Here is a 26,145-nt window from a genome sequence, read left to right on the forward strand (position 1 = left end):
ATCTCTCTCCCTGGAAGGATGTCCCAGAACATTTAGTGGAGTTAAATACTATGTAGCAGAGTTGGTGTAAATTACAGAAAGCACTGGCATGAAGACAGTGCATGGTGAATAAATTAAAGCACTGAGTCAGAAGGGCAGCCGCAAAGGGAGGGAGAAATTAAGAGGCGAAGAAACAAGGGGAAAAGATCTGTTTCAAGATAAGCTTTGAAAAACAGGCACAGACCTTCCCTGTTCAGTTTATCCCAATATCTAAGCCTCTGGAGGAATTTAATTAAATACAATTCTCACTTACACATTTTGGAAAGGGTTGACTGAATTTCTGTACTTACAAGGAAAGGAAAAGATGATGAATAGAGCATCTTCACTGGAAACAGGGCAGTATCCCATGGGAAATATGGGCTAGGACCTCTGTAAAATGACAAAATGGGGCCCTCTTTGAAGCAGTTCTCAAGAATTTCTCTAGCTTAAAAAACCTGGGAGCCCAGGGCCTCTCGAACCGTGTCACACGAATTTTGTAATTTCCAGAGGGAGCTGACAGCTTGGGCAGGAGAGACTGGGACATTGGGAGGAGTAGCCTAATAACCACCAGTTGGAATCTGGATCACGCTTGAGACCTGCTGCCCTCTCAGATCTGTTGGGTGAGTGAAGGGAACTAAATCTGTCCCATTCCAGCTCCCAATAGACAGATGGCTGCATCACAGACTGCCACCATCACAACTGGTGTTAATGAGCATGTTTGCTGGGACAGAAATCAGATGATGGAACTGGAGCTACCTTGTGATCATCTGAACAGCCATCCTGCCCAGGCAGGGTTGTAAGGTATTGTCAGGGCAGACAGGAGGAGCTTGTGCTGCTGTTCTGTATCCGGGTGGTAAGTAGAGGGGCGGCTTCAGTGTATCACTGCACTCCATAACCCATTGGCGAATGAAGCAGGCTACTCAAGACACAACCACTCAAGAGGTAGCTCATCTGCCTAAATGAGGGTATGAACAAAGTCTGCCTGTGGTATGACAGAACCAGGACCCAGGGTAAGGGCAAAGGGAAGAGAAGGGCCATGTTGCAAACACTCTCATATCTAAAAGATGCAGAGTGAAGTGCTGGAATAACCAACAGTGCAGTATTCACTGTTGAATGAATAACTGCCAGCAGCACAAACCCCCCTGCAGTGGGCTGTACCCTGCATTGGATCACACTGACAGCCAAGTAGAGGGTATCAAAGGCATTAATGCCATTCCGACTCGACTGCATCTGCAGTCAGTAAAAAAGATGAATGCAAGGGAGAAATATGGGAGTGTCAGGAACAGCAATGGATTTGAGAATAAGCAGATCTTTTACAGCTTCTCCAGGGACCATCCGGTGAGTACCAAGCTGGTATGCTAGGAACATGCAGAGAGTCTAAGGTAGTATTTGCATCTGACTTCCCATCTTCCCTATTATGGAAGTCTTGGAGAGCCCTACCAAAGCACCCACAGCTCTGCTTTCAGCATCCTTTCTACTGAAAACTCCAATGTGCTTGGGCCCTGACCTGCCCTATCCTCCACTGCACCTTAGCAGACTTGAATGTACTACAACCGTGACTTGTCTGAAATCCCAGTCCCAGGCTTCCTCTGACAGCGCAGCTCAGTCCTCATATGGAGTCTTCAGCTCTGTTTCAGTTGGGTTGCTAATCTCTAAGGAGACTGTGAAGTCATTCTATTTGGGACCTAAGCCACTGGGAACCCAATAGCAAGAGGACAAAGTTGTCTCTTTCTCAGTCATGACCTTAAGAGTCTAGTATTTAATCATCAGCCGTTTCCCCCTCTCTTGCATTCCATTGCATCCTGGATGTGGTGCTGGAGGAGATCTCTATTATTGGTGTATTATTCCCAAGTTTGTTAGATCTTTCCAAGGCTCTGTGTGATGCATGTATCTTATGCCTGCTTATATCTAGATTATTCACCCTTTCCAGAGATGTCACTAGGCTCCTACCACAGCATGACTTTTGCCACTTGATATTTACCATAATGCCATACTCAAACCCCAGAGAATGAAAGAAAGGTCCAGTGTATCTTGAGAGGGCTCCTCCCTAGCACGTCTTATGGAAGCTACCAAACTAAAGCACAAAGCACTTGCAGTCACTACAAATCCTATGGCCCCTTTCACGATTGGGACATTAACCCTGGGTAAGCACGTTCCATTTCCCTGCATTTCCTGTATCACGATTGTACATTTAGATGCCATACAAATAATCAAAGCCATTAAATCCTAACCAGAAGCAGGAAGCAAACCATAAAATTCATCCCAGCTTTACCACCAACTCATTGTGTGACCCTGAGCAGATCATTTCACCTCTTCTGTCTTGTTTCCCTGTTTGTCAAATAGAGATAATCATGCCAACCTGCCTTTGACAAATGAACGAAAGGCTATATGAAAGGTAATAAAGACATGCTAAATATTGATGATTACTATTTATTATTGTTCTCAGGGCTATGAAACAAATCTATCTGGCTTACAGAAGAGCTATATGTGCCAAATTAATTTTACAAGATGCAATTTGCTTTTGAAATATTCCCAGGTCTCATGTGGACAAGGTTCTTGCTGTTTCCTGCTAGATGATATAGTTTTACCCACCTACAGGTTTTCCCAGCAGCACTTGCCACAAACTTCCAATAAAGTGATTGGACCTGTCTAGTATTCCTCCAGAGTCTTCTCCATCCAGGTGATTTTTCTTCTGGCCTATGTCTGCCAGTCTTGGGGGGGGGAAAGGAAGCGAGGTTATGATGAGATTGAGCCCAGTCTGACATAGCTTTGCTGGCCCAGGTTCCTAGTACAGACACAGTTATAGGAGCAAAACCATGTTTTGGCCAGTGTCATTTCATTACTGGAGAATGGGGAGACTAAAATAATCTCAAAGGGGGTGTGACTATCCCACTGTAAAGACCAGGTTTACCATGACAGTCACATCCATATGCAGGATGCAGTGGCAGTATAATACACCAGTATCCCCCCACCAATAAAGTGTGGGCAACCTTAAATTTGGATCCAAAACTCCCCTCAGGATCAAAGTGAAGATTAGAGGTAATAGGTGTGGGAGGCTGGTTGAGTCCATGGCAGAGCTGGAGGCTAGGTCTGAAGTTTGTCAAAGGCAAGAGCTGTTCAGAACTAGGGTTTGACCTAGGCCCAGTGCAGGTTGGTTCAAAGTGATGAGAAATTATTTTGGCTTCCTTGTTCCTCAGAATATTAGACCGAAAAATCTTCCCATGTGCTGCAGGCCCACTCTGCCTCCAGCAGCTCATGGCTTAGCTAGACAAAAAAAATACCAGCTGTATATGCTGTGCTAATGCACTTCCACCAGCTGTATATGCTGTGCTAATGGTCTCCATCAGTGTAACCGAGTTAGAGGACTTCCTAGGGTCTGCTTCATGTCCAGGCCACTGCGTCTCCCTGCTGCAGTCTCAGGCAGTTCTGCTATCCTTCCTGTGTGAGCCTCTGCCCCCTGTGTGCTGTTGTAATGCATTTCCAGGGTGAACAAGCTGATTCTTGATATGGGATTTGCAAAATATGTAAGAATTCTTTAGGGAGGAAAGGTACTGTAATAACCAAACCCAAGGGACACTGCGAGTGAGAGCAAAGCTGGGCTAATAACAAATCTTCCAGGTTATGTGAACTAAAACAATTGGGCAAAGCATTCTTAGGGCTCTTTATTTCTTTTCCTCCAGTATTTAAATCAACCCCAAAGAAATTATTTTGTTTTGTTTTCAGGTTGCTTAAGACCTATTTAAAATTGGGGCCATTTTGAAATAGGAAGGTTGTTTTGAATCACTTCCATTTGGAAAATGTTGCAATGAAATATTTCCACTTTTCCAATCGTGTTTCAACCCAAACTGCATTTGGCAGTGGTCTTATTATATGCTAGAATAAAAGAACTAACCAGGTTGAATTGAAAAGTGCTGTCAGTTTCTTTCCAGTCCACTGACCTACCCAAGAGCCTTGAGCTGGATTAGCTACTCTGCTACTGACATGCACAATGACCTCAAATAAGACACATTTCCTCTCAGTGCTCACTTTCCTGTTCCCCTGGTCTGTGTGTGGGGGGCAGTAATGCTTATTTCAAGGGGGCAGGATGGGGATGCAGACAGAACAGCCAGGGTGTGACTAGCCCTTGCACAAGAGCACCAGGAAGGGGAGCAAGCATAAGCAACTCCCCCACTTTGTACAGCTCTGCCATGCCCCAACCAGAAAGGCCATATAGTGCCATAAAAATAAGTGTGCACCTCTATTTTAGTCTGGATTGCCCAGACTGAGAACAATTAAATCATCAGCCCATCAGAGCAGCAGAATGAGACATTTGCAGACAGGTGCCTTGGTCTCCCTGTTCCTGGATGGCTATTAATACTGGCAATTTGAAAGAGCTTTTTAATTGACTTCCAGTTATCCTTTTTAATACTGTAATTAAAAGGCCTAATTCAACACACACATAAAAAAAACAAAGCCCAAGGAGTTCATTTGCTACAGATATTAGTGTCCCTGCAATCAAAGGATGGAATCAAGATCTGTTGCTGTTATAAAGAAACTTACTAAAAAATAAAGTATTATTTGTTGAGGTTTCATCTGTAAGTAGTTCCTTGCTCTGTGCTGCTCTCACTTTACAACTGGTACCCAAACATTACGGGCAGTTCTTGACCTTTATTCTCAAGACTGTTGGGGAAGGGAAAAGCAATTCAAGAGCACAGGTGAGGTCACATGATACAATACATAAGTGTTTGCAGCTTTTCAGTGACTGTTTGTCTAATCACTGGGGTCTTGTCTCCTCACCTAGAAATTAACAATCAAGAGGAAAATCATTAGGTTGTATTTGCCCCAGCCCAATGTTCACAAGCCAAAAGAGAACAATGTTCTTGACTACTGTTTGGCAGGATTATTCAAAGCATCACTACTCTGCATTCGCCTCTGTAGATTCTTCCATATTACTTGAATGATGGTGTAATTGCATTAAGATATTATTGCTTGAAGTCAGACATCCACACGGATCTGCCTCTGTGGTGACAGCTTTTGCTTACTGTTCTCTTGTTTCAGACCTATCAGAACTACTAGACGAGAGAAAACCTTCTTTCTTAAGAAGGTTATTCTCTTCAGTAGGACCACTGACATTTTGGTTGGAGGAAGATTCATGACTTGAAGATCCAGCTGGAAGGAAGACAGCGGAATTCAGAAATCTGAAAAGTGCCAGATTTTATTTCAAATTTTTGGCTTTTCTTCCCACTTTCCTTTACTCATCTCATGTCCAGAAATTCACGTCAGTCTGGTTTTTTTCAGTTTCAGCTGTGGAAATGTATGTAATCCCTGAAGACCACTAGCTGACGGTACACCAATATAAACTAACCTAAAACTTCTAAACAACCAGTTAGGAAGTTTCTCATTCAAATAGAGAATACTGCCTATCACCTGCTGTGGTCCAACAACATCGCCAATTTGCCAATTGTGTTAGAAAACAACTACTGCTGGTGAATGATAAATACAGTATTTCATGGTGTTTCCCACTCTAGTCTACTGGAGCTGACTGTGCTGAAGACATTAGCAGACAAGAGCAGATGACAATGTCTGAAGCAACTGAGATGGCAAAAGGCAGAGTTAAGATCTAAAAACATGTTAACTTCTTTAATGTGACATGGTCCACTGGTAGTGGAACAACAGAATTTTTCCTTGGACAATTAAAAAACATGGGAATCTCACTCAAGGATCTGAGGCTAAGGCTACCACAAGAGGGCAAATAAACAAAGAACAGTTCAAAAGGGACTGAGGAACCTTTACAAGTGAATTCTTTTCCTCTTATGCAAAGCAAATCCTCTGCATCCCACGCTCAGTTACACCACACTGGAGCTACAGGATTTTTCAATATGCTTGAAAGGGTTGATACTTTTTTTTTCAGCCTCACCACCTTGCCAATATGTACTGGGTCAACATGTCACCAACCTGCTTCCAGCACCCCTTAGGTGGAACAAGATGGGAAAGCTGAGTTAAAGCAATCAGCACATTTCCATACCAAGTTTCATAAGTTTATGAATGTCAAATTTTAGTAACCAATAATTGAAACCTAATGAAACTAAAACTCAAAGTTATACCAAGGTATTGCCTCACAAAATCTACAAATAGAAGTCCTTACCCTGAGGCACTTTGGCCTATAACTAGACTTTGTGTAGTCAGCACCATAAGTAAGATGTTTTTAGAAGTCAAAATGGATATTTAACAAACTAGGCATCAGCTTGGATGCACAGCCTCAGAGGATTTCCTGTAAACTACCTGTTCTGCTAAGGGATTCACAAGTGTCTTTACTGATGCTACGGAACAGACGGATGAGCTGGAAAGCAAAGCTACCATCTCACAACAATAAATAAATTAATAAAACAACTTAGAGGATGAATCAGAAAGAAAATGTTTGATTGTGAAGCAAGAGATGAATCTGATCAAGAAAAGAACGAGAAATTCATTTTTTTCCCATTTTGCTTTGGATATTTCCATACAGTCAGCGGAAGAAAGATTTTTCACAACTGAAGGTCCAGTATAACCTGTTGGATTTTTTTATACAATTGCTCAGAAACACTGCAGATGCCCCACAACAGCAGCACATCCATTTAAGTGAAACATTACAAGATGGGCAGTGTGGTAAAGAAAAGTCCTCTGCCATAAATTCCAAGGAATTTTTGCAATCAACTCCTAGATCTTGGCAAGCAGCTGACATCTGGAACATGTTCAGGAGCTGCAATGGAGTTTCCGTGCAAAAGGAAGCTTTTATCCTTGCTTCTAAACGTATCCATTTCGCTCAGTATTCTGCTAACCTTGCTGGCATCTGTTACAAGCAGGGAGTGCAGTTTTTCAAAACTTAAGCTTATAAAGACATATTTGCGCTCTACAGTGGCTCAGTCTCAGTTGGCAGATCTTTTTTTCAGTTTCAGTTGAAAGCCAAATTGCAGAGAGTATTGATCTGAAAAATGCGTCCATGAGTTCATGTATATGGAAGTGTGTATGTGAAAAAACAAAAGTGAAATTCACAGAAGATGCTGGCTGCTAGTCCCAAACCTTTGCAGGGAAAGGTTGTAAATGACTGGTGGTAGTGCTGATTTTTAGGTTCTTCCCTTTTTCCCCTACTTACGCTATCAACCATATATACAAATGATGAATTTGATTCTCTTAATAGTTTACTGGGGAGTTTGCAAGTTAATATAGATGTGTTGCAAAAAATATCTTCTACTTTAGAATTTAGGCTAAAGCCAGCAGAAATATGCTTGCCTTTCTCAGGAGACATGGCAGGTAGACGTCCACTTCCATTCTCCACCATTCACAGCTCAAGAGTGCCCAAGGCCATGGATGGCCAGTCTAAAGGAGAAGGACACCCTATTTCTTGGTACACTCAGCTGATCCATTGTAACCTTTTCAAATCTCTGTTCCTAGCCAGCATAAATGGAAGCTAAAGTGGGGCAATTTACACCAGTCAAAACAGCTGCTAAATCACTATGGTTTAGCAGCCACTGACGGTGGCACAGAGCGAACACATGAAAGGGATCCACTTGAACTGTGGTACATTGTTCCCTTTCAAAACTGGTGTAGTTGTTTTGTTTGCCCATGCTCTGATTCTGCACAGCCAGTGCTTGGGGCATGTAGGGACATGGCTGAGAAAATTCTCCAGGAGTATATGTATTTTGCATTGGCTAAGTAGAGGGCTCCCAGAGTAAGTGCCATGCAGTGGCTAACCAAGCAGGATTCCCAGTGCAGCATTTTGTCTAACTGGGGCTCTCAGGCAAAGTGCAGTGCAGTGGCTAAATGCAGTGCAGGGTAAATGCAGTACACCATGGCTGGGTAGGTGAGGGGCTACCAAGCTAAAGACAGTGATGTAGCAGGGTGGGTGGGGGTTCCCAGAGACAGGACAGTGCCACAGCTGGGGGGACGCTTCAGTAAGGGTAGGCTGCGACTGGATGGGAGCATTACCAGAACCAATGCAGGCCACGGCCAGCAGAGAGGCTGAGGGTTATTCCCAGTACCTAGGGTAAGGACAGTGTTGCAGCACTGTTGAAGGGGAACTGCCCTAGTAACAGCAGTGACAGGGCTGGGTGGAAGGCAGGGGTGTACTCAAGCAAGGGCATTGCAGTGGCTGGATAGGAGGAAGGGTGCCCAGAGCCCCAAGTGGTATCAGGCTGGGAGATGGCTTTCCCCACCTGAGAGAAACAAATCCTTTTCAGTAGGGGCTGTGCAACACAATTACTGTGTGACCCAGCTCCTTGCAGTGCTAGGAGGTGTTGCTTGAGTACCCAATAATTTCTTTACAAGATCTTAATAACATCTCTAACACAGTGCTCCATCAGGCTCTGATTTATTGTCCTGATCAAAGATAAGCAGCATGATCACAGGGAGCTGTGCAGCTTTCCCTGCTGCAGGCCTCACTGGCAATGCCACTTTGACAGGGCAAGGGACAGGAACTTCCTCCCTCGGTACTGCTGTACGGAGGGTGCAGCCTTGACTCTGCAGGGCAAAGTCTTGCCACAGCTTTGGGAATGCAAGGAATGAAATGGCCAGCTCCCTTCCCAGTTAGAGCTCTGACTCCATGCCCTTAATAAAAGAGGCTTGTAGGGTCCACCAGGCAAGCAAAGACCAGGTCTAGCAAGTCCAACACACTATTGCTGACAGGGATGGGTACCACGTAGCTCAGAGGATGGGGCTAAGAAGCCCACCACAGGCAGGAAGGGATTGTCTGCCTCCATCAAGGTCTTGTCCTAATCAGCACAGGTCACAGACTGGTGTACAGTCATGTGGCAGTTTGGGGGGCCTGGATTAAATGAAAGGTGCAGGTGTAGGCTTGATCCCAGAGAGAAATGACAAGTTTCCATCCCATTATGGGGCTGTGGAGAAAGACCCCCAGCATTTCATGAGTGGTTGAGAGACTGCCTATGCCAGAAGGGTAAGGGCCTAGATTAGGTAGCTAGACAGACAGGGAGTGGGGCCAGCTGGCAAAGGATGAATATGGAGTGTCACCTTCTTGTTTATCACCTTGCCCGTCTCAGCCCTGCTCTCTTTGCATGCTCATGCTGTATGGCCAGGCTGCAGAGGAGGCTCCAAACATCTGCTCTGTACTGTTCCTATGCCTTCCCTCAGGAAGGAAGTTGCTATGGGAACTCCCAATACCAACTACTTCCCTGCCATTACAGAGGCAGGACACTGGCAGTGCCCTCGTTATCCCTGCTTGTACCTGTGGCATGCTGTAGGGTGTTTGCTGTTCCATGTATCATACCTTGCAGTTGTTGGGGGGAGGGATGTGTGGAAAAGCAGCTTTTGTCTGGGAGGGACTCCTTGGGTAAATTACTGCCTGCCAACACAGGAGACTGCACTTCATGGTGCAGGCTCGGCTACAATGGTAGTTGTGGAAGGCTAATGCTGCACTCATTATTCAGCCACTGCCTTCACTGTGAGCCAGCTGGGGCTTGAGCCTGGTTGTCTAAGCCCAGCTTCCTAGAAAATAGCTACAGGTATTTTGCAAATATGGAAAATTCGCATTAAACAAAAGTGAACAACGTCCTGACGGACCCTAGAATGTGCACACAGAAATGCACACGCAGGCACACAGATGCATGCATACACACACATGTGCGCATGCACACGCTGACAGACAGCAGCCTACCTTCACCCTTGAGACAATAAAATAGTCCTCTGAGCTGGGAACTGCTTTTTTGGTGCCAGTGCTTGAGCTGCAAACGATGCCTCGTTATCCAGGTTAGCCAATGCTGACTGGCTCCCTCTCCTGCCACGCGGTTTATTATCCACAGTGACTTTTTAATCTTCAGCGCTTTGTGAACTGCGTAATTTTTCTTTTGCAACCACTGTGTGATTAAAGGAGACAGAGGGAGCAGTAGAAAACCGGCTCAGAGAGGGCCGGGCTCCTTCGTCTGGGTAATTTTCTTGACTGTGAAGAGAAAACTAAAACTCTTTGGCTAAAATTTACAATTTAGTTGTACTGCAGTTTAATCAGTGGGCAGCAGGGACAGGGAAGCAAGGGGCAGTGCTCTGTATATGTGTGCACATGTGTGCATGTCTGGCTGGATGTGTGCTACTGTAAGGCTGTGACTGCGTGTGCACATCTGTTCTGACTGCTTTATTTGAACAAGGAAACAAATATACTGCCATTAATGAGAAAAGAAGAGCATTAGGAAAAAAACAAAGGAAGATGAAAAAGGCATTCTCTACTAAGTGAGCCTTCCTGCTCCTGCCTTTCTTCTTTATCCATGGTTCTCTGCCAGGGGTCCCCCTCTGTTTCTCTCACAGCTTTTTAGCACAAAAATTGCAAGACAAGACACCTCTTCTGCACCAGGGAAAAAGAAAAAAAAGATTTCTTGGGAACCCTGAATCTTGTGAGGAAGAAAATGGAAGGTGGTGCTCTGCTAGGTCTACTTGCATCAGGATGAGATTGGCCCTGTGGGTTCCTTCTCGTCACCAAGAAAATTGGCAATGATAAGCCTCCAGCAGCTGCAGGGCAAAAAAAGACCCTTCATAAACAACTGCATGGCTGACAAGGGCCATCAGAAGATAGAGAAAACCCACACAGGGCAGCTGAGTCTCAGACATGAGCAGAAGCAGCCCCTTCACAACGCTGCCTCCAGCCCACATACCCCTCCCTGCACTAATGGTTGTAGGGGGGAGGGAGCCTGGGGCTTTGTGCATGAATCATTTCCTTGCTCTCTCATCTTATAACTTGCAGAGGCTCATCGGGTCCTTCCCTGGTGGATGCCAAGGACCCAGGAGCCCCACATGTCAGAGCATGATGTCAACACTGTGGCACATCTGGGTTCTGCTCCACAATGCTGCTGTTAGGGCAGACGTTCGCAGTGCTGGGTCCTGTCAGCCTTAAGCAGCATGCTCGCTTGCTGGGGGCCTTTGGCGAGTGAGGCGGGGATTGCAAGGGCCCTTCCTGGCCACTTGGACTAGTCCCCTCCTGTCGCTGCCACTGCTCCCATCACCAGAACTGCACCCACGCTCGGATGATGCTTTTTTTGTCTTGTGCCCCAATCATGTTGGACCAAATGTCCTCCCACAGAAGGAGAGGGAGACATGCCCTCCTGAATCAGGTGATTCTGATTCTCCCTCTGCATGAACATTGGACTTCCCTGCCTTTTATCCACAGGGCCGGAAATCCAAACACATGTTGAAACCAGCTCTAGCAGGGCTGCAGCTGAGACACAAACGAGGAGAGGGCTTGTATTTTGGTTCAGCCAAAGCCATAACACTGGGATTGTCCCAAGGGGACTATTTATCTGAGAGTCCCAGCAAGCCAAGCGAAAGGGACAGGGCTGGCATAGCTCAGTCTAAGCTGGGGGAAGAAATATTCATCTCAAGTAGCTCACTGTTCCCTGCAATTTGGCAATATTTACATGCCTCATTAAAAAAAAAAAAAGAAGTCTATGAATGTCAGACCATAACATGCTGCTGCCACTGCTGCCGCCAGCTGCATTGTCATGTATAGCACGAGGACAGCAGCAGCCGGCTGCAAGGTCACAGACGTCAGCGACTGAGCATTGGGCGCTGGAGTCAACAGAGTCTCGCTCCATCCATTAACAATATGCTGCTTTCTCCAACAGGCAGTGAGGTGAGCTGCACGCTAGACTCAGGCCCAGGTGTTCAGGGGCATCAAGGCACCACATGCCCACTGTTTTCAGTGTTCCAAAATACTCTTGGGGACCTGGGCCTCAGGAAGCAGGGAGGCTAGCAGGGCCACAACCGGCATCCTGCTCATATGCTGACTAGAGCTGTTGGCCTGATAAAGCCCTTGTGCTCACCTGCTTTCTCCCTGTAGCCAGCAGCTCCCACTGATGAGAGTCTCTGCTCCTACTCTATGTCCTGTAAAGCCACCATTTTACTTCCACACCACTTCTTAGTGCAAATACCCAAAGTGAGTCCCTCCAGCTTCTGATCTCCCACAGCAATCCTTCCTCCAGCCTCAGGCTCCCAAGTCCCCTGTAGGAAGCTACTGAGGGATCCCATAAAAAAACCTAAGTGGTACAATAGACTTGTCCCCTGGATCAGTCCCATCCCTCACCCCCTCCTCCAGAGCCATAGAGACCCTAGTGTATGCATCTTTGGGAGGCCACAAGATTCCCCAATGTACCACCATACAGAGCCCGCAGTATATCTAGAGACAGTGGCTCCCTCATGCTTTGAGACCCGCTCTGCTTCATCGTACAGCCTCGGCATGGTCTCTCCCTCTAGCGATAACACCCTACCCTTCTCACACCACATACTTTCCCTTCTCCTTGGCTCTCTCCTTAGTGCTGTCCCTCCACTCTCATCATTCTCCCTCCCACATCTCCTTGTATGCTCCTGTCTTTGCCTTCTCTCCTTCCTCCCCTTTTGTTCCCCGCTTTCTCTCGACCCACTTGCATCTCCTTGTCCCTGCATCTGTTCCCACTGATGTATCTGGGAGCAGGACCAGGCGTCTCCCTGCATACCCTCCCTAGTCTCTCTCTGCTCCTTGCCCAGTATCGCGCTCCCCCCAGCCCACTCCACTTCTTCTTTGCTGAGTTTGGTCCTTTGTCCCCTTTCCCACAGGGAGGGAATGCAGAAAATTACCAGGTTTTCCCTTCTCTCTCTGTGAGTAAGGATGAGAGTTATGAGCATCATGCAAGAGAGACATTTATGACCAGGGGCTCCTTGGCCCACACATAAATCCCTGTGGCTGCTCAATACCCTTTATTATAACTGCAGATAAGGCCCTGGAGGCCCTCACCATTTCTGCCAGTCGGCTTGAAGCACTTACCACCTCCCTGGCCCTGAAAGCCAAACACCACCACTCTTGCAGCCTGCTGTTAAAATGACTTAGAGCCTGGCAAACAAGAAGGCCTGGTTTAGGGCCAATGCCTTTATCCAAAGCGTAAGTGTCCATTAATGGAGCTGGGCAGTCTCAGAGCCTCCACTCATGAAACAGGATTCACCAGTGCCCTTCTTGCTTCCCTCCCCTGCCCCCACCACTCTGCCCCACACGTCCTTTCTGCCCATGCCCAGAGAGCGCCATTCCCAGTAAGCTTCGTATCACTTCATTGCTACTGAAGGCCTGAGGGGGCACAAGGCCATTTCAACCTCAGACCCTCTCCATAAAGAGAGAGGAAGGGATGGTGCAGACGGAGGTGATAGCACCCATTGTACAAGGAAAGATATGGGAAGCAAGAGCAAAGAGAGGGCAGGGAACAGGGGCACTAGATTTCCCCTCATTCAGGGAAGGGAATGTTGCCTTCATGTGCAAGGCAGCCCCTGGCTGGCTCGGCTCCCAGTGCTAGCTGGTGAGTAAAGCCCCCCGATCTGTGCTGCCTTACTGTGCTGCTTTCCAGAGGAGAGCAGCCAGGGCCCCTCTGCAAGAAGGGACTCTGCCAGCCCCAACCCAGCTGTCTTGCACTGCCTCTAGCTGCATCTGTCTCAGTTTGTTGCTCATTTTCCCCTTTTATCAGTGCTTATCACACATAATTTCACTCCTTCTCCCTTTAACTACCCTCCCTCTCTTATCTCTGCTTCAGAGGCAATTTTTTCCTCTCTCTTTTTTTTCTGCCTTATCTCAGCTTTTTCCTCTTCTGTGCTCTTTGGTTTCTCTCCCACCATTTCTCTCTTTCTCTCTGGGGCTGTATTTTCCTTCTCTAGTCCTATTCCTCACCCTAGCCTCCCTTTCCACCATGACCCACTTCCTTTTCACTTGCCACCTCTGCTCTCATTGGGGTCCCAATCTGCTCTCCTTAGAGTCAGCAGCAAAAATCCCCATTGAGTTACCTGGATGGAAGCAGAATTCACATTGCTTGCTTCTATCTCTTCATGTCTTCCTTAATATCTATTGCCTGCCATCGTCCACTTTCTTTCCCCCTTGCCATTCCTCTTCACTTTTTATCCTCCTCACCCTAAAATGTTTCCTACCCACAGTTGGCCAGATGGCACCTAAGATGCTTGGTGCAGCATCCTGCACAGTCATTGGGTTTAGCCAGCAGCATTTGTGTGTTTTCATGATATCAGACCATCACAGGGACATGGAAGAGGAAAATTCAGGTGAAGGGAAATAAGGCTTTGATTCAAACAGAACTTGAACCCTCAGGATGAGTGGAGACCAAAGGGCTGGGTGCTGGAGAGTAAGCCACAGTCAGCAGATTGCTTCCTTTCTGTCAGAGATGGGGCTGGGATGAACAATAGAGTGTGGCTCCTTCCCAGGTACAGTGTATAAGGATGTGAGATGGTAGAGATGAGCTCACAACTTCTGTCCATCAAATGCTAATCTCCACCTACCACCACCATCCCAGGTGATCTGCATGGAGCTTGACCCCACTGCTTTCCCTCTAGGTGCCTGTTTTACTCAGAACCTGAGACATGAAGGGCATTGCCCCATTGTCCCCTACATGGACTGTTGCCCCCAGATCCTGGACTCACTGACACTGTCAGAGTTTGGCCACTGGTTTCAACATAGGGTGACCATCTATCCCTAGGCAGGACAGTCCCAAAATGTGAACATCAAGTTGCAGTCACAGACTGAATGACTCCGGGACAGCATATGTCCCAAATTTCCAGTATTGTGCAAGGATCTGGGGTTTCTGTTCATTATAGAAAACCACAGGAAATGCAGGTTTCTTCTTGCAGGCTGGCAGAGCTCCAGCAAGAAGCTTGGGGTGGAGGGTGTGGAATGCAGGGGGCGCCACGTGCATGAGTGCGCACGTACCCATGTGCATGGCTGAGAATACAGCCAGGCAGTGGTGGAGAGCAGCTCCGTATAGGTAAGTCTGTGTGGGGGGTGGAGAGGGTATATGGGGTCTGGGAGCAGACTGAGGTTCCCACAGTGGGGGAGGGAGTGAGGCAGGGGCTCAGGGTTCTGCCCAGCCAGGGCAGTGCATGGGACCTGGGGCCCAGGACCAGGGAGAGAATATGTGGCCTCAGGGGTGGCTGGCCAGGCAGAAGGACAGAGCCATGGGCCACTTGTCTGAGGGGCAGTAGGGAAACTGGCTTCCCACCGCTGAGCACAGTTACAGGGAATGGGGCATGGAGGGGCATTTCCCCCCCCGTGAGATTTTTGTGTGAGGTGGGGGCAGATGTAGGCTGTTTGCTGCAGGCTTAGGGCTCCCCACCCTGTTGCCCTCTCCCTGGGGGCTTTGCAGTCCAGCAGGCTGGACCTGGCATGAGAAGGTGGAGAGGTCTGGTGCTAATATGTGCTGCTGCTGCCAGCACCACCAGGAGCCCTGTGCTGCCATGGTACCCTCTGCCTGCCCGGCAGTAGCAGGGGTGGTGACGGTACAGAGTTGTGCCCTCCACTACTGCCAGGTGGGCAGGGAATGCCTCACCATGGCAGTGTGGGGCTCCTGGGGGGGCAGGCAGCAGTGCAGGGAGCCCTGAGGCTGGAGCAGGCAGCCTGCATCCTCCCCTGCCCCTCACAGACTCTGCTCAACTCTGCTCCAGCAGTGCTACCATGAGGTAGGGAGCAGGGAGGGGGAAGGCGGGCATGTGTCCACCTGGTCACCCTACTTCAACAAGACCAGGCCTAAAGCATTAGCAAAGCAAGTGGCCAGTTAGGGCCCTGTTCTAGAGACACTGCATCCAGCACTAGCTCTGCAACTGCACAGTCATTTGCATGATCAGCCAACTACAACAGCAAAGGGGAGTGAAACAACACACTGCTAAAGCCCACCCTACTCACCCCTTCCAAGAAAAGAACCAACAGGAAGGAAAAGCAGAGCCTGATTCTGCCTGGCAGCAATTCATGCCGAGTCCTCCCCGCGTTTGTAACCCTGCAATGAGCCTCATGACTGTATCAGATGAGAAAGGGTGTCCCGAGGCATGAGGAGCCAAGGTCATTCTATTGGTTCAAGGCAATGACATGCAGGAGGTCATTTAACACAATACTTTTAGGTGGCAGAATGAAAGGATACCCGCACACCAGCGATATGGGAGGATGGGCAGTAGGAGAGATGGCCACGTGACCTCTTGAGACTTAAGACATTCTCCAGGTCATGAACTTTGTGGCATCCTTTATGGCAAAACTCTGAGCCTTTCAGGACTTATTTTTAAAAGAAAAAGCCAGTGGGTGCATAGGTTTTTGTGCCTTTATCGGTATGGTTATGATAGATTTATTGTGATTCTATAGGTTTATGATGAAAACCCATAAATTTTACTAGGCCTTTTTCTTATTTTCCATAATCCTCAGGAATCAAGGCAGTCAAATTTTAACTGGAAAGTGGTGGATGCATAGTGAGAGCCTGCTGTAATGGGGATGGATCATTTCCCAATCTGCCACCATTATGTATGGTACTAAAGAAATATTACCCCATGAAAGCTATTTTTCCTCAATTCCCTTTAAAACAAGCTTCTGTCTGAGCAAAAAAGCAATAAAACAATTATTAAAATACAGACCCTGTGTTACCATAAAGGATTGTGTTTTGTGCTTTTCTGGAAGCATTTGAGGTCAATCTCAGGGCTGATTTACACTGCTGTTGAAGTCATTTGGGATTGGCCTATCAGCTCTGAACTGAATCCTGTGGGACTAAAAGTGAAGGAGCAAGTGCTGGGGTTATAAATGGGCTGTGATTGGTCATAAGTTGCTCCTACATCTTCCCCAGAGCAAAGACAAAGCCACCATTTTCTGGGATTTCATTATATGCCAGTTACAATCCAGGTAATAAGACACTTTGTTCAAATCACCAGATTTATTCCAGCAGCACTTTAATAGCCAAATCAATAAAACTACACTTCCCAACCAGCCTTTATCATATGCTAAAACTCCAGCATATTGCCTATGTATACTAAATTCTCTCGTAGAAATAAAATATAAAGTTTAGAAGACAGATGACACTATTTGGGAAACTAGTAGGATAACTGAAATAAATCCATAGCCACCTCGGCACTTCATAGTTGTCACATGCTGCATTCCATGGCCACTAGGATTTCTTAGTGACAGTGAGAATAGAAATGGTTTTCTCCTACCCTCAGAGCTCATGGCTGTGAGGTACAGGGCTTAGGACAGAGGGTGAATCTATATAAGTACTTTAATGCACATTAGCCTATTTTAATGTGTATTAAAGTATCAGTTAAAAAACCCGTGCTATTTAATTAATGTGCATTAAAATAGGCCAATATGCTTTAAGCATTATTTAAAAATTGTGCCTTTTACTTAATATGCATTAAGTCAGGCTAATGCACTTTTTCCTAGTATCTCACAATAAAGGGAACTTTTACATGTACTCCAGGGTGGAGGGGAGCAATTTAATTAGAGTGCTGCATCATCTTGGGTATCAGTGCCCCTGCACTTCAAAATGGCAGCTGGGACATTTGATGAGCTTTAGTTCAAGCACCCTAACTGCCATTTTGAAGCACAGAGATACTGATACACGAGTTGTGGAGACTAGCTGGAGTGTGCTAATTAACCATTCTCCAGCAAACTCAATTAATTGAGTCTCAGCAGATTCAATTAATTGAGTCTGCTCCAGCATGCTGTAAATACAGCACATCAGAGCAGCTTCCACACTTATATACAGGCAGCTGGAGGTACTAGATTTAATGTGCATTAACTAAAGTGTGTTAAAGCATGTGTAGATGTGCCCACAATCAAACAGATCTAATCGTGTCCATTAGAAAGAATTGGGGCATCATCAGAAGGAAGAATGTACATGTGTACACACACACACACACACACACACTCACCCAGTTCCCTACAGTATGTGGCACATGCAGGAACATAATGTAATAGGTCAAACTAAAGCTATTACTCAAAAGTTATTTTATTTGATGTGCACCCTCTAGGTGGTGCTCCAGAGCAGGGCATTCCTCTGGGAGATGGCCGGGAAGCTGGAGGATATGCTGCTTCCATCAGTTCAGACAGCCAGCTGCCCAGGCAGAGCACTCTGCGGAATGGCATGGACAGGAACCACACTACTGCATGTCTAGTTGTGCGGACATGTCCTCAGTACCTTCTCCCAGCAGTCCCATGCACCTGCTGCACTCACTTCCCCTCCCCCTCATCGTTCTCTCAGTTGCTAAATCACTTTTTTACTGCTCTCCCCTTTTCATAGCCACTCTGATTCTTCCAGCAACAGCCCATTTACTCTGTCAGCATGCCAGAAAGGATGTTCCACCAGTCCACAGTCTCCTGAATCACCTCTGTAACAGAGCAGCCTGGCTCAGTCCCCTTAGCTGTGCTGTGCAGCTCCTTTGACGCACCAACCTGCCTCCATTCACCAAGCCATTTCCATTCTCCACTCTATTACCTTCTGCCACTTCATCACCATCCCCATGTCATTTCACTCAACCAGCACATCACCCTTACATGGGATTAGCACCATTCCCTGCTCAGTCACCATTCCCCAGCACATCGTCTATCACCGCTCCAACCCCTACACCTAGTCCATCACCAGCCCTGTTACAAGCCTGTGACCATTTATCAGCCTGGCACACTTCCTAACAACTCTGCCTCTGCCTCTGCCACTTCATCACCTATCCTCAGCCTCTCGAGTTCCCCAGGCTTGAATGCTGCTAAACTAATAGGCTCAGTACAAAGATTGAGGGATAATTAGGGAGTCCACTGAAAGCAGGAAACTAGGGCATCTTGCCTTAAATAAACACAAGGAAGCATCTCTATGCTCCATTGATGACCTGCTACTGGCTCTTCCAGATGATTACTTGAATCTCTCATCTCTCAATCTCCCTGCTTAAATGAATGTTTGCAACAGGTGAATGGTGCATCTACGTCAGTGCTTTGTCTCATGGACCTTCGTTACAAGGTGGGTCGCTTTTAATTTTCCACAGCTCATACAGAGGGAAAGGAGGGCAGTTGGAGTCGAATGTTCTTGTGCTCAGTCCCCACCACTGGGGTCAGATTTTTCCATTCATGCAACTTAATTAAATGGCCAGATTTCCAAAGGTACTGCAAACACTAGGGGCAGTCTGGGTGCTCAGCACGCCTGTGCACCTTACCCTGAGTGTGGTTCCAAGTGCTGGAAAGTCTAGCCCCAGGTGTGATGGATATGCAGCTGGACAAGTAATGTAGCAAAAGCCATTCTGTATTTGCTGTACTTCATTTCTCCTTTGCTGTTTTTCTATTGTCTGTCTCCGAAAAGTGTCCTAGAAATGCAGATGGTTACGGAGACAAAGAAAAACAAATCCTCTAGGATTCTCCTCAGAGCCTTTCTCCTGTACCACTTCACTGTCTGGCACTGTAATTCTGTCCTTTCTTGTCAGCAAAGCCAAGGAACTCCTGAGGAGTGATCTTCTGCTACAGGAGGGAGCAAGGGTGGCTCTGACAGTAGGGCTTTGTCTTCCAAATCAGAGCCAACTCAGTGCAGGTTTGGGTCATACAGAGCTGCTGGCAGTGCCACCTTTTAGAGGAGATGTAAACTTGGGGTCCTCATTGCACTGGCCCATTACAAACCCCAAGATGTCTGTGAGGGGAGAGGCATTAGCTCTTTACAGCTCTCTGCGGTCACAAGGATGATTAGTCCCAGTCATCTCCCTGAAGAGATGAGGAATGGGAAAGAGACAAAACATGGAACTACCCGCCTGCCACTGACCTTCACAGCTCACTCCTCTTGTCTCTCCCTGTTGCTGCAGACAAGCCCTCCTCCAGCCACTGTCCAGAGTTAAAGCTCTCTGCCCACTAGAGCTAATTAATGATCATAACAACCTGACATTTAGCTTCTGAGTCTGATTCAGAGACCTATTAGCCAGAACTCAGCTTGAACCCAGCCTAATCTCCCCTACCCACGTAAGGAGGAGCCAGGCTTTCCTCCTAACGAAGCAAGGGCTTCTGACCATTAACTTCAGTGTGAATATAGACAGGTCTGCATGAAATCCTTCACTTGGCCTGGCACGAGTAGACCAAATGTCCTCCAAGCCATACTGATAGCACCGTTTTTGTTTGAGAACATGTACTTGAAAGCAACATGAGGCTTTGCAGCTCAGAGTCACTAACTCCTATATCAGTTCCTAAATCCTCTTGTGAATTTGGCCCTGTGCACCCCACCCTCCCTTCACCCCCAGGTGCTGAGACACCTGCTTTAAGTCACTGACACTCCCTAGACCCTGAGACCCACATTTAGACATGCCCAGAACAATGCCTTGTCCCACTGATTTGGCCCATTCGGGATGTGCCCCATAATGAGGAGTGCAGGGAGGACTAGATGCCCAATGGGAACAAGGCCCCCCCCAATCCATGTTCCACAGAAATGAGATAATTTTTTTCTGCCTCCAGCGTCTTTCCTTCCCTGACTAAGTGACCTGATTTTAAGGACAAGGAACATCCCTAGAGTCCCTCAACTGAAGGAGCTTTAGCCTTTCTCGCTGCTCTCTGCAAATGTTTGTTATTGGGTTTGGGAGAGAATATAAATGCTGGCAAAAGATGCTGGGTTGGCAGCCCTGGAGACTGAAGATTTCTGTGCATCCAAAAAAAAAGGCTACACATGCAAGCTTGAGCAAGTCACTTGAAGCTAGAGCCAATAGCGGGATTAGGGGTCTAGAGCAGGATTTAAGTGCCTAACTCCAAAACTGTGATCCAGAAACCTCCCACTTAGCTTTCCCCTTATCTTGGAGGCACCTTACATTTTTAGTTTAAAGCCCTAGGTGTCCAGGGCTGTAGCTCTCATGAGCCCCAAACTGCCCCTGTCTTGACAGGGCTGAGCGGCTCTGCCTAAGCCCAGCTGGGACCCCTCAGACACCCAAGTCCTTTATTGATTTCTGTGGCCACAAAGGTAGATCTAGAAGCCTTTAATCTTTCTGTACAGCAATTTCCTCTTCAGGGAAGTGGAAGCAGCAGCCACTCCCCACGTCATTGAGGTGTTATGAGGATAAATTCCTTGGTGCTGCTGAGGTGACATAGAGTGAGCTAAAGGTCTGAACAGCAAGAGCAGCAGATAAAGGACAGTCATGGCCACTGCTGCTTGCCCATCCACTGCCACCACTGCAGCTGGCCGGGTCCCAAACACTGCTGCCACCCCAGGCAAAGCCCCTTGTAATTATGCCTCTGCTGTTATAAATTCAGGCTTTAAGAAAGCTGCTGCTTTCCCGCCCTCAGCTACGCAGCTGGAACTCACACTGACTCAGACACCAGCCTGTAAAGTTCTCACGGTGGTGTTTGGCAGCGTTTAGACCTTCTTGAGCTCCAAAACTCCATCCTTTTAACAAGTAAATGCCCCCTAAAGCTCATTCGATGAGCTGCCATTGTTCAGAGTGGGGAATGCAGAGTGGGAAATTCACTCCAGGCAACTTCAGTGTTTTTGTGTACTACGTTGTTTAGAACATGGGAGAAGCACAGGTTTTTGAGGGGTTTTTTAATTTAAATTTTCCGTATTCCAAGCCAAATCAGCCAAATCAAATTCCAAATCCTTGAATCAGTCCAGAACCATAAGTGGCCATACTACCAGCAGATATCTTCCACCCCCATCTAGGGCTTCAGATGTCTCCATATCCTTTGGCAGGCATCCACCTCGCAGGCCCAAGCCCGGAGGCTTGGGGTTCAGATGCCCCTGAGTTTTGCTTGCCCACAGCCATATGGTCCCAGGAGCAAGACAGGAAGGAGTTCCCCTTTCCATAAAGTGGGCATAAAGCCAAGACCTTCCCACTCCAGTAGCTAAGTGGGAGGTTTACCATACATTCACAGGTACTATCCCTGTGCCAGGAGAGCAGTCTTTCCTGGGTGCAACTAGGAAGACCGCCTCAGTGGTCATGGTGTTTCCCTTGCCAGGTAAGACACTATGCTTGATCTGAGCTGAAAAGTTCTGTTTGGACAAGCTCCTTTGGATTTATTTGAATGGACTCCACTGTATTTTAGTTTTTCCTTTGGTTTCAGAATCCTCCTTCAAACATACTGCAAGTAGAAAAGGAGATATTGCCCAGCTTCTCTAGCGTGCATGATGCAGAAAGCAACTCGCTGGTAAAATAAGAACAGGTTCACGTCTTTTAGGCACCAGCATCCATCAGCAGGGTTTCCAGTCAACAGAAAGTTTATAGTTTCATGATGCCAGAAAGGGCCATTCAGATGATCTTATCTGACCCCCTGCATCATACCAGCTAGGGCATGTTCCTTCATTGAGCCAATCATTTCTGTGACAACTTCTCTTTGAGAAAGACATCCAGTCCTGACTTCAATACTTCAGGTGATGGAGAATCTAGAGCTTTACCACAACTTATAATTGTGACTAGCAGCTCATCTAAAAAGCTAATTCCTAAAGACAAAGTGTTAATATACCTTCACTGTGTCTCTTACATGACAGCTCCCATTTGTTCTCTGTTACTGCACTGTAGAAGAGTATACTTACTCATTTTATATTTAAGAACGCTTATGGTGCCCAGCACTGTGTGAATGGAATACACATCAGAATAAGTTTCCATTTTTGCCCACCTGTAAAGGGTTAAGGATATGTGGATGCACAAGTTAAAAGCAGTACAGCATAAACACTACAGACTAGCTGTGTGGTTATCAGTGATATCTGGGCTGAGATAATGGATTGGAACAGCTGTTCCTTTTTCCCAAATGGCTGCTTAAAGGGACACTGGCAAGGTTGATTAGGCCCAAAATTGACCATACCTTTTTTCGAGGTTCTCAAGTGGTAAGAAAGGGAAGAGGTGAGATTTAAACACACAGATGTACACATTGCACACACGTGCACACATACACACACACAATGTTCAAATGCCTCACTGTGACAAAATCTATGGGCTCCTATACACGTGCGAGGAGCCTGCTCCGATGCACTGGAGATCCAGCATGTCAGAACAGACTTGATTAATCGAGTCTTGCTGGAACACAGCAATAAACATGCTCCAGCAGGTTCTGGTGTCACATGCATTAGCATCCTGGTGCTGAAAAAATGGCAGCAGGGCACTTTGAACTAAAGCTCATTCGATGAGCTGCCATTTTTCAGAGTGGGGAATACTGATACATATGATGCTTAGGCACGTTTAATTAAAGGTACTCACTAATTAAAGCATCCCCCTGCACCTCCTGGAGTATGTGTAAAAATGTCCTTTCATTGCACTGAAAATGGCTAAAGTAGCTGCTAAATTATTGGACTGTTAGGGCTGCTCTCCCATCTGGACTTTTTTTTTGTTTTTGTTTTAACCAGGAGTGGCTCCATTAACTTGGTGGAGGATACTCCTGAGCTACACTACTTCAGATTAGACCGGGACCAGAACTTGGCAATCCAAGATGAACCCATCAGATGTGGTTTCTACCTGCTAACTGTTTCTTTCAAAACAAGCCCAGCTCTCAGCAAAAGCTGCCAAAGGCATGTATGTACTGGGAGCTTCTGCAGATTAATTTTCCAGGTGGTTCTCAGGTGCTTAGTATTACATTTTCTAATACTGCATATGCACTTGCTACGACCAAGCCCATATAACACAGAGAGGAAAGGAAAAAGAACCCCAGCCTCATTTCTGTGCAATCTGTTGGCACAACTCTGTACTTACGCTATTAAGCTGTTTAGGTGTATATTGTACATCAGGGAAATGAGACTCAGGCACATACTGTTTGGGTCCTGGTATGCAGGGATTAAGATAGGAGTCTGCTCCGTTTACTCTGCTCTGAAGCAAGCAGCAGGGAGGGCTGGGAAAGTGGATGTAGCTTTGGCTCTGCCTGACTCAATATGCCAGCTATCAAGGTGCAAGGAATAATCTGCAGTAGGTACAGGCCAGTAGCAAATTACCCCTGCCCCTGGTGTGAACGGGGAGTCAGACATGGAAATGTGTCCTCCTATTGCCTGCAAAGCTCCTGCGTAAATGCAGCCTTTAGGGATTCAAAATCTGAGGTGTCAGCAAAGTCATGATTCTGGGCATCCAAGTATACTCACCTCCACTAGACACATCATTGTGTCTACCACTGCAAAAGGCAAGTTGGGTTGCAGCCTCTCAGAGCCACACACCAGCACAAACTGCCATCTGTAGTCAGCCCATCTTGCCTACTATCCTGTTTCTAGCAGAGGTAAGGGCCATCTGCTTCAGAGGAAGGTAGAAAAACCCCAGGAATGACCATCCTACCTAAGATGCTGGTGAGATGAGGAACATTTCTTCCTGGCTGTAGGCAGCTCACACAAATGGATTATGTCCTGAAGCATGTGGATTGATATACTTTTATCCAGGCTACTGAAACAGCAGCTATTCTCGTCTTATTTGTCTTAGTCATACACATGTGGGGACACACACACATATAATCCTTTTCATAATCTCATTAAGATCTCTGTTTTAATAATATATTATTAATTAAAATAATCAACTCTTTAAAGTACAGACAGATGTCAGATATTGGAAAGTACTTCTTATAAAAGATAAAGTTATTTTTTGCTGATTTTTCCTGCTTTTAAATAGCATTAATTTCAGGCAATTTAACTGCAAAATTCAGATTTCCTCATTTTTAAAAAGAATGTTTCTTTTTCTGAGACCATTTGAATGGTGGTGATCTTTGGTATCCCTGCCAGATGGCTGTAAGTTGTGATATTGTTATTATCTATACTATAGTACCACCTGCAGCCCCAACAGGGAGTGGGACCTTGTTGTGCTAGGTACTGTACATACACAAAGGAAGAAAGAGTCCCTCCCTTTAAGAATTTAGGAGCTCAGACCCTTAGAGGTACTGTGCACACTTGTTATCTTTATGATGTCCATATCAGACCAATTTAGGTCAAGTGGTGAGGCTGGCAAGATAACAAAAGTACTGTGAACACAAATGACATAGGACAAATTGGGTCAAAAACCTAGCATTGTCTTACTGAGCAACATAAGCATGCTATGTTCAGTGAACAGCAGTGAAGTTGCACAATTTCTATTGTCAGTAACCCACATCATCACCATACATGCTGGCATGGCAGCATCAGTTATAACATGATCTAACCTGCTGTGGAGATGTATACTTCAATGACCACAGCACTTTTTCCCAGCCAACTTCATGTGGCTTAGCAAGTCAGCATGGGAAGGTCCCCAGGGCAGGATAGAAGAACGTCTATAGCTCCTGTGGCAAGGGTGAATGAACCCTGAGTCTAATGGCTGAGAAAAGTAATTAACTCAACAGGAAATCCATCCCCAGGTGGCTATTTGGCAAGGGGCAAGTTTGGCAAGACCAGGAGGATAGATTGTATTTAAACAGTCTCTAATTACAACCGGAGTGAAGCATCAAAGACCTTTGATAATGTGAACTTTACAGTCAAACTAGACAAGATACACCAAAACAGAGGGACAGTGAAATGAAGTAACTTGTCACAAGCCCAAGAGCAGAGCTAGGACTAGAGCATAGGTCTCCCAGCCTTCTCTGCTAGAGCACATGGGCTCCTCATCTGCAGCCACATCCTAGACCTGCCATCACAAATCTTGGCTGTGTTGCCTTGCAGCAGTGACTTGAGTCTAGACAACGTTAATAACCGTGCAATCCACACGCAACCCGGCACATGCATATACCAGTAGCTCTAGCCTCTTCTGCTCTGTGGGGAACAATGGCTTTGATCAACAGAAGATTGCTGAGTTAATTGTAATGATATTCTAATAAAGCTAGGGAGATTAATTATGGCCTTTTATCAGAGCTGGCACTCAGCCAAGGGCTTGGGAAATTGTTTTCCTCTGTTTCTTGTCATTTGGATTTAGAAGAAGAGGAAAGTTGGATTTTTTTTCTACAACAATCATGCTTGTGGCCTTGTGCCCCTGTCAAGAATCACAGCTAAATGTGCTGATGGCATGAAAATGGGAGGGGCATCAGGCAGAAAGGAAAGCAAATAGAGAGAGACAGGGCAAACCAATTATATGTGATGCAGCAAGATTAGATTTCTAGTCAATAAGTGGCTTGGTGCAGAGAAACACAAAAGAAAGAGGCTGAGGCACATGGACCACAGCCATAGCTCCTTGTGGGTTAATCTTGAGGCATTTTAATACTTTCAACAGCAGCAGCTAGTTTCAAGTCCAGTAATACAAGCCTGTTCACCATGGGGTCTTTCAGAACATGGCACTAGTATGAGCTAGGCTGAGAACAGCTCTGCTTCTGGGGAAGATCCATGTATGTATTTCTGCCTTGCACAACTCCAACAGTATAAAAGGGCCTTATATTGGGTGTGGAGGGGCCAGTCAAAGCAGTTTAATGGAGCTGCGGTGAAATCTGGCCATCCTGGTTTTAATCGATCAACAGCTAGTCCTAGTGCTTTAAAGGGAGAT

General features: G+C 46.4%; 1 long non-coding RNA gene across 3 annotated transcripts in view; it reads right to left on the reverse strand.

Annotated features, from left to right (window-relative positions):
• Window positions 1-26,145, reverse strand: part of LOC149852288 (uncharacterized) — an 89,732-nt gene that overhangs the window by 2,122 nt on the left and 61,465 nt on the right. For all 3 annotated transcript variants that reach the window (XR_016439337.1, XR_016439336.1, XR_016439338.1), the window contains one exon: window positions 330-408. This is a non-coding gene — a long non-coding RNA (uncharacterized LOC149852288). The remainder of the gene's footprint in view (window positions 1-329; window positions 409-26,145) is intronic.

Source organism: Crocodylus siamensis, chromosome 15, assembly GCF_052110815.1.
Source record: "Crocodylus siamensis isolate JL-2025a chromosome 15, ASM5211081v1, whole genome shotgun sequence".
Lineage (NCBI taxonomy): Eukaryota > Metazoa > Chordata > Crocodylia > Crocodylidae > Crocodylus > Crocodylus siamensis.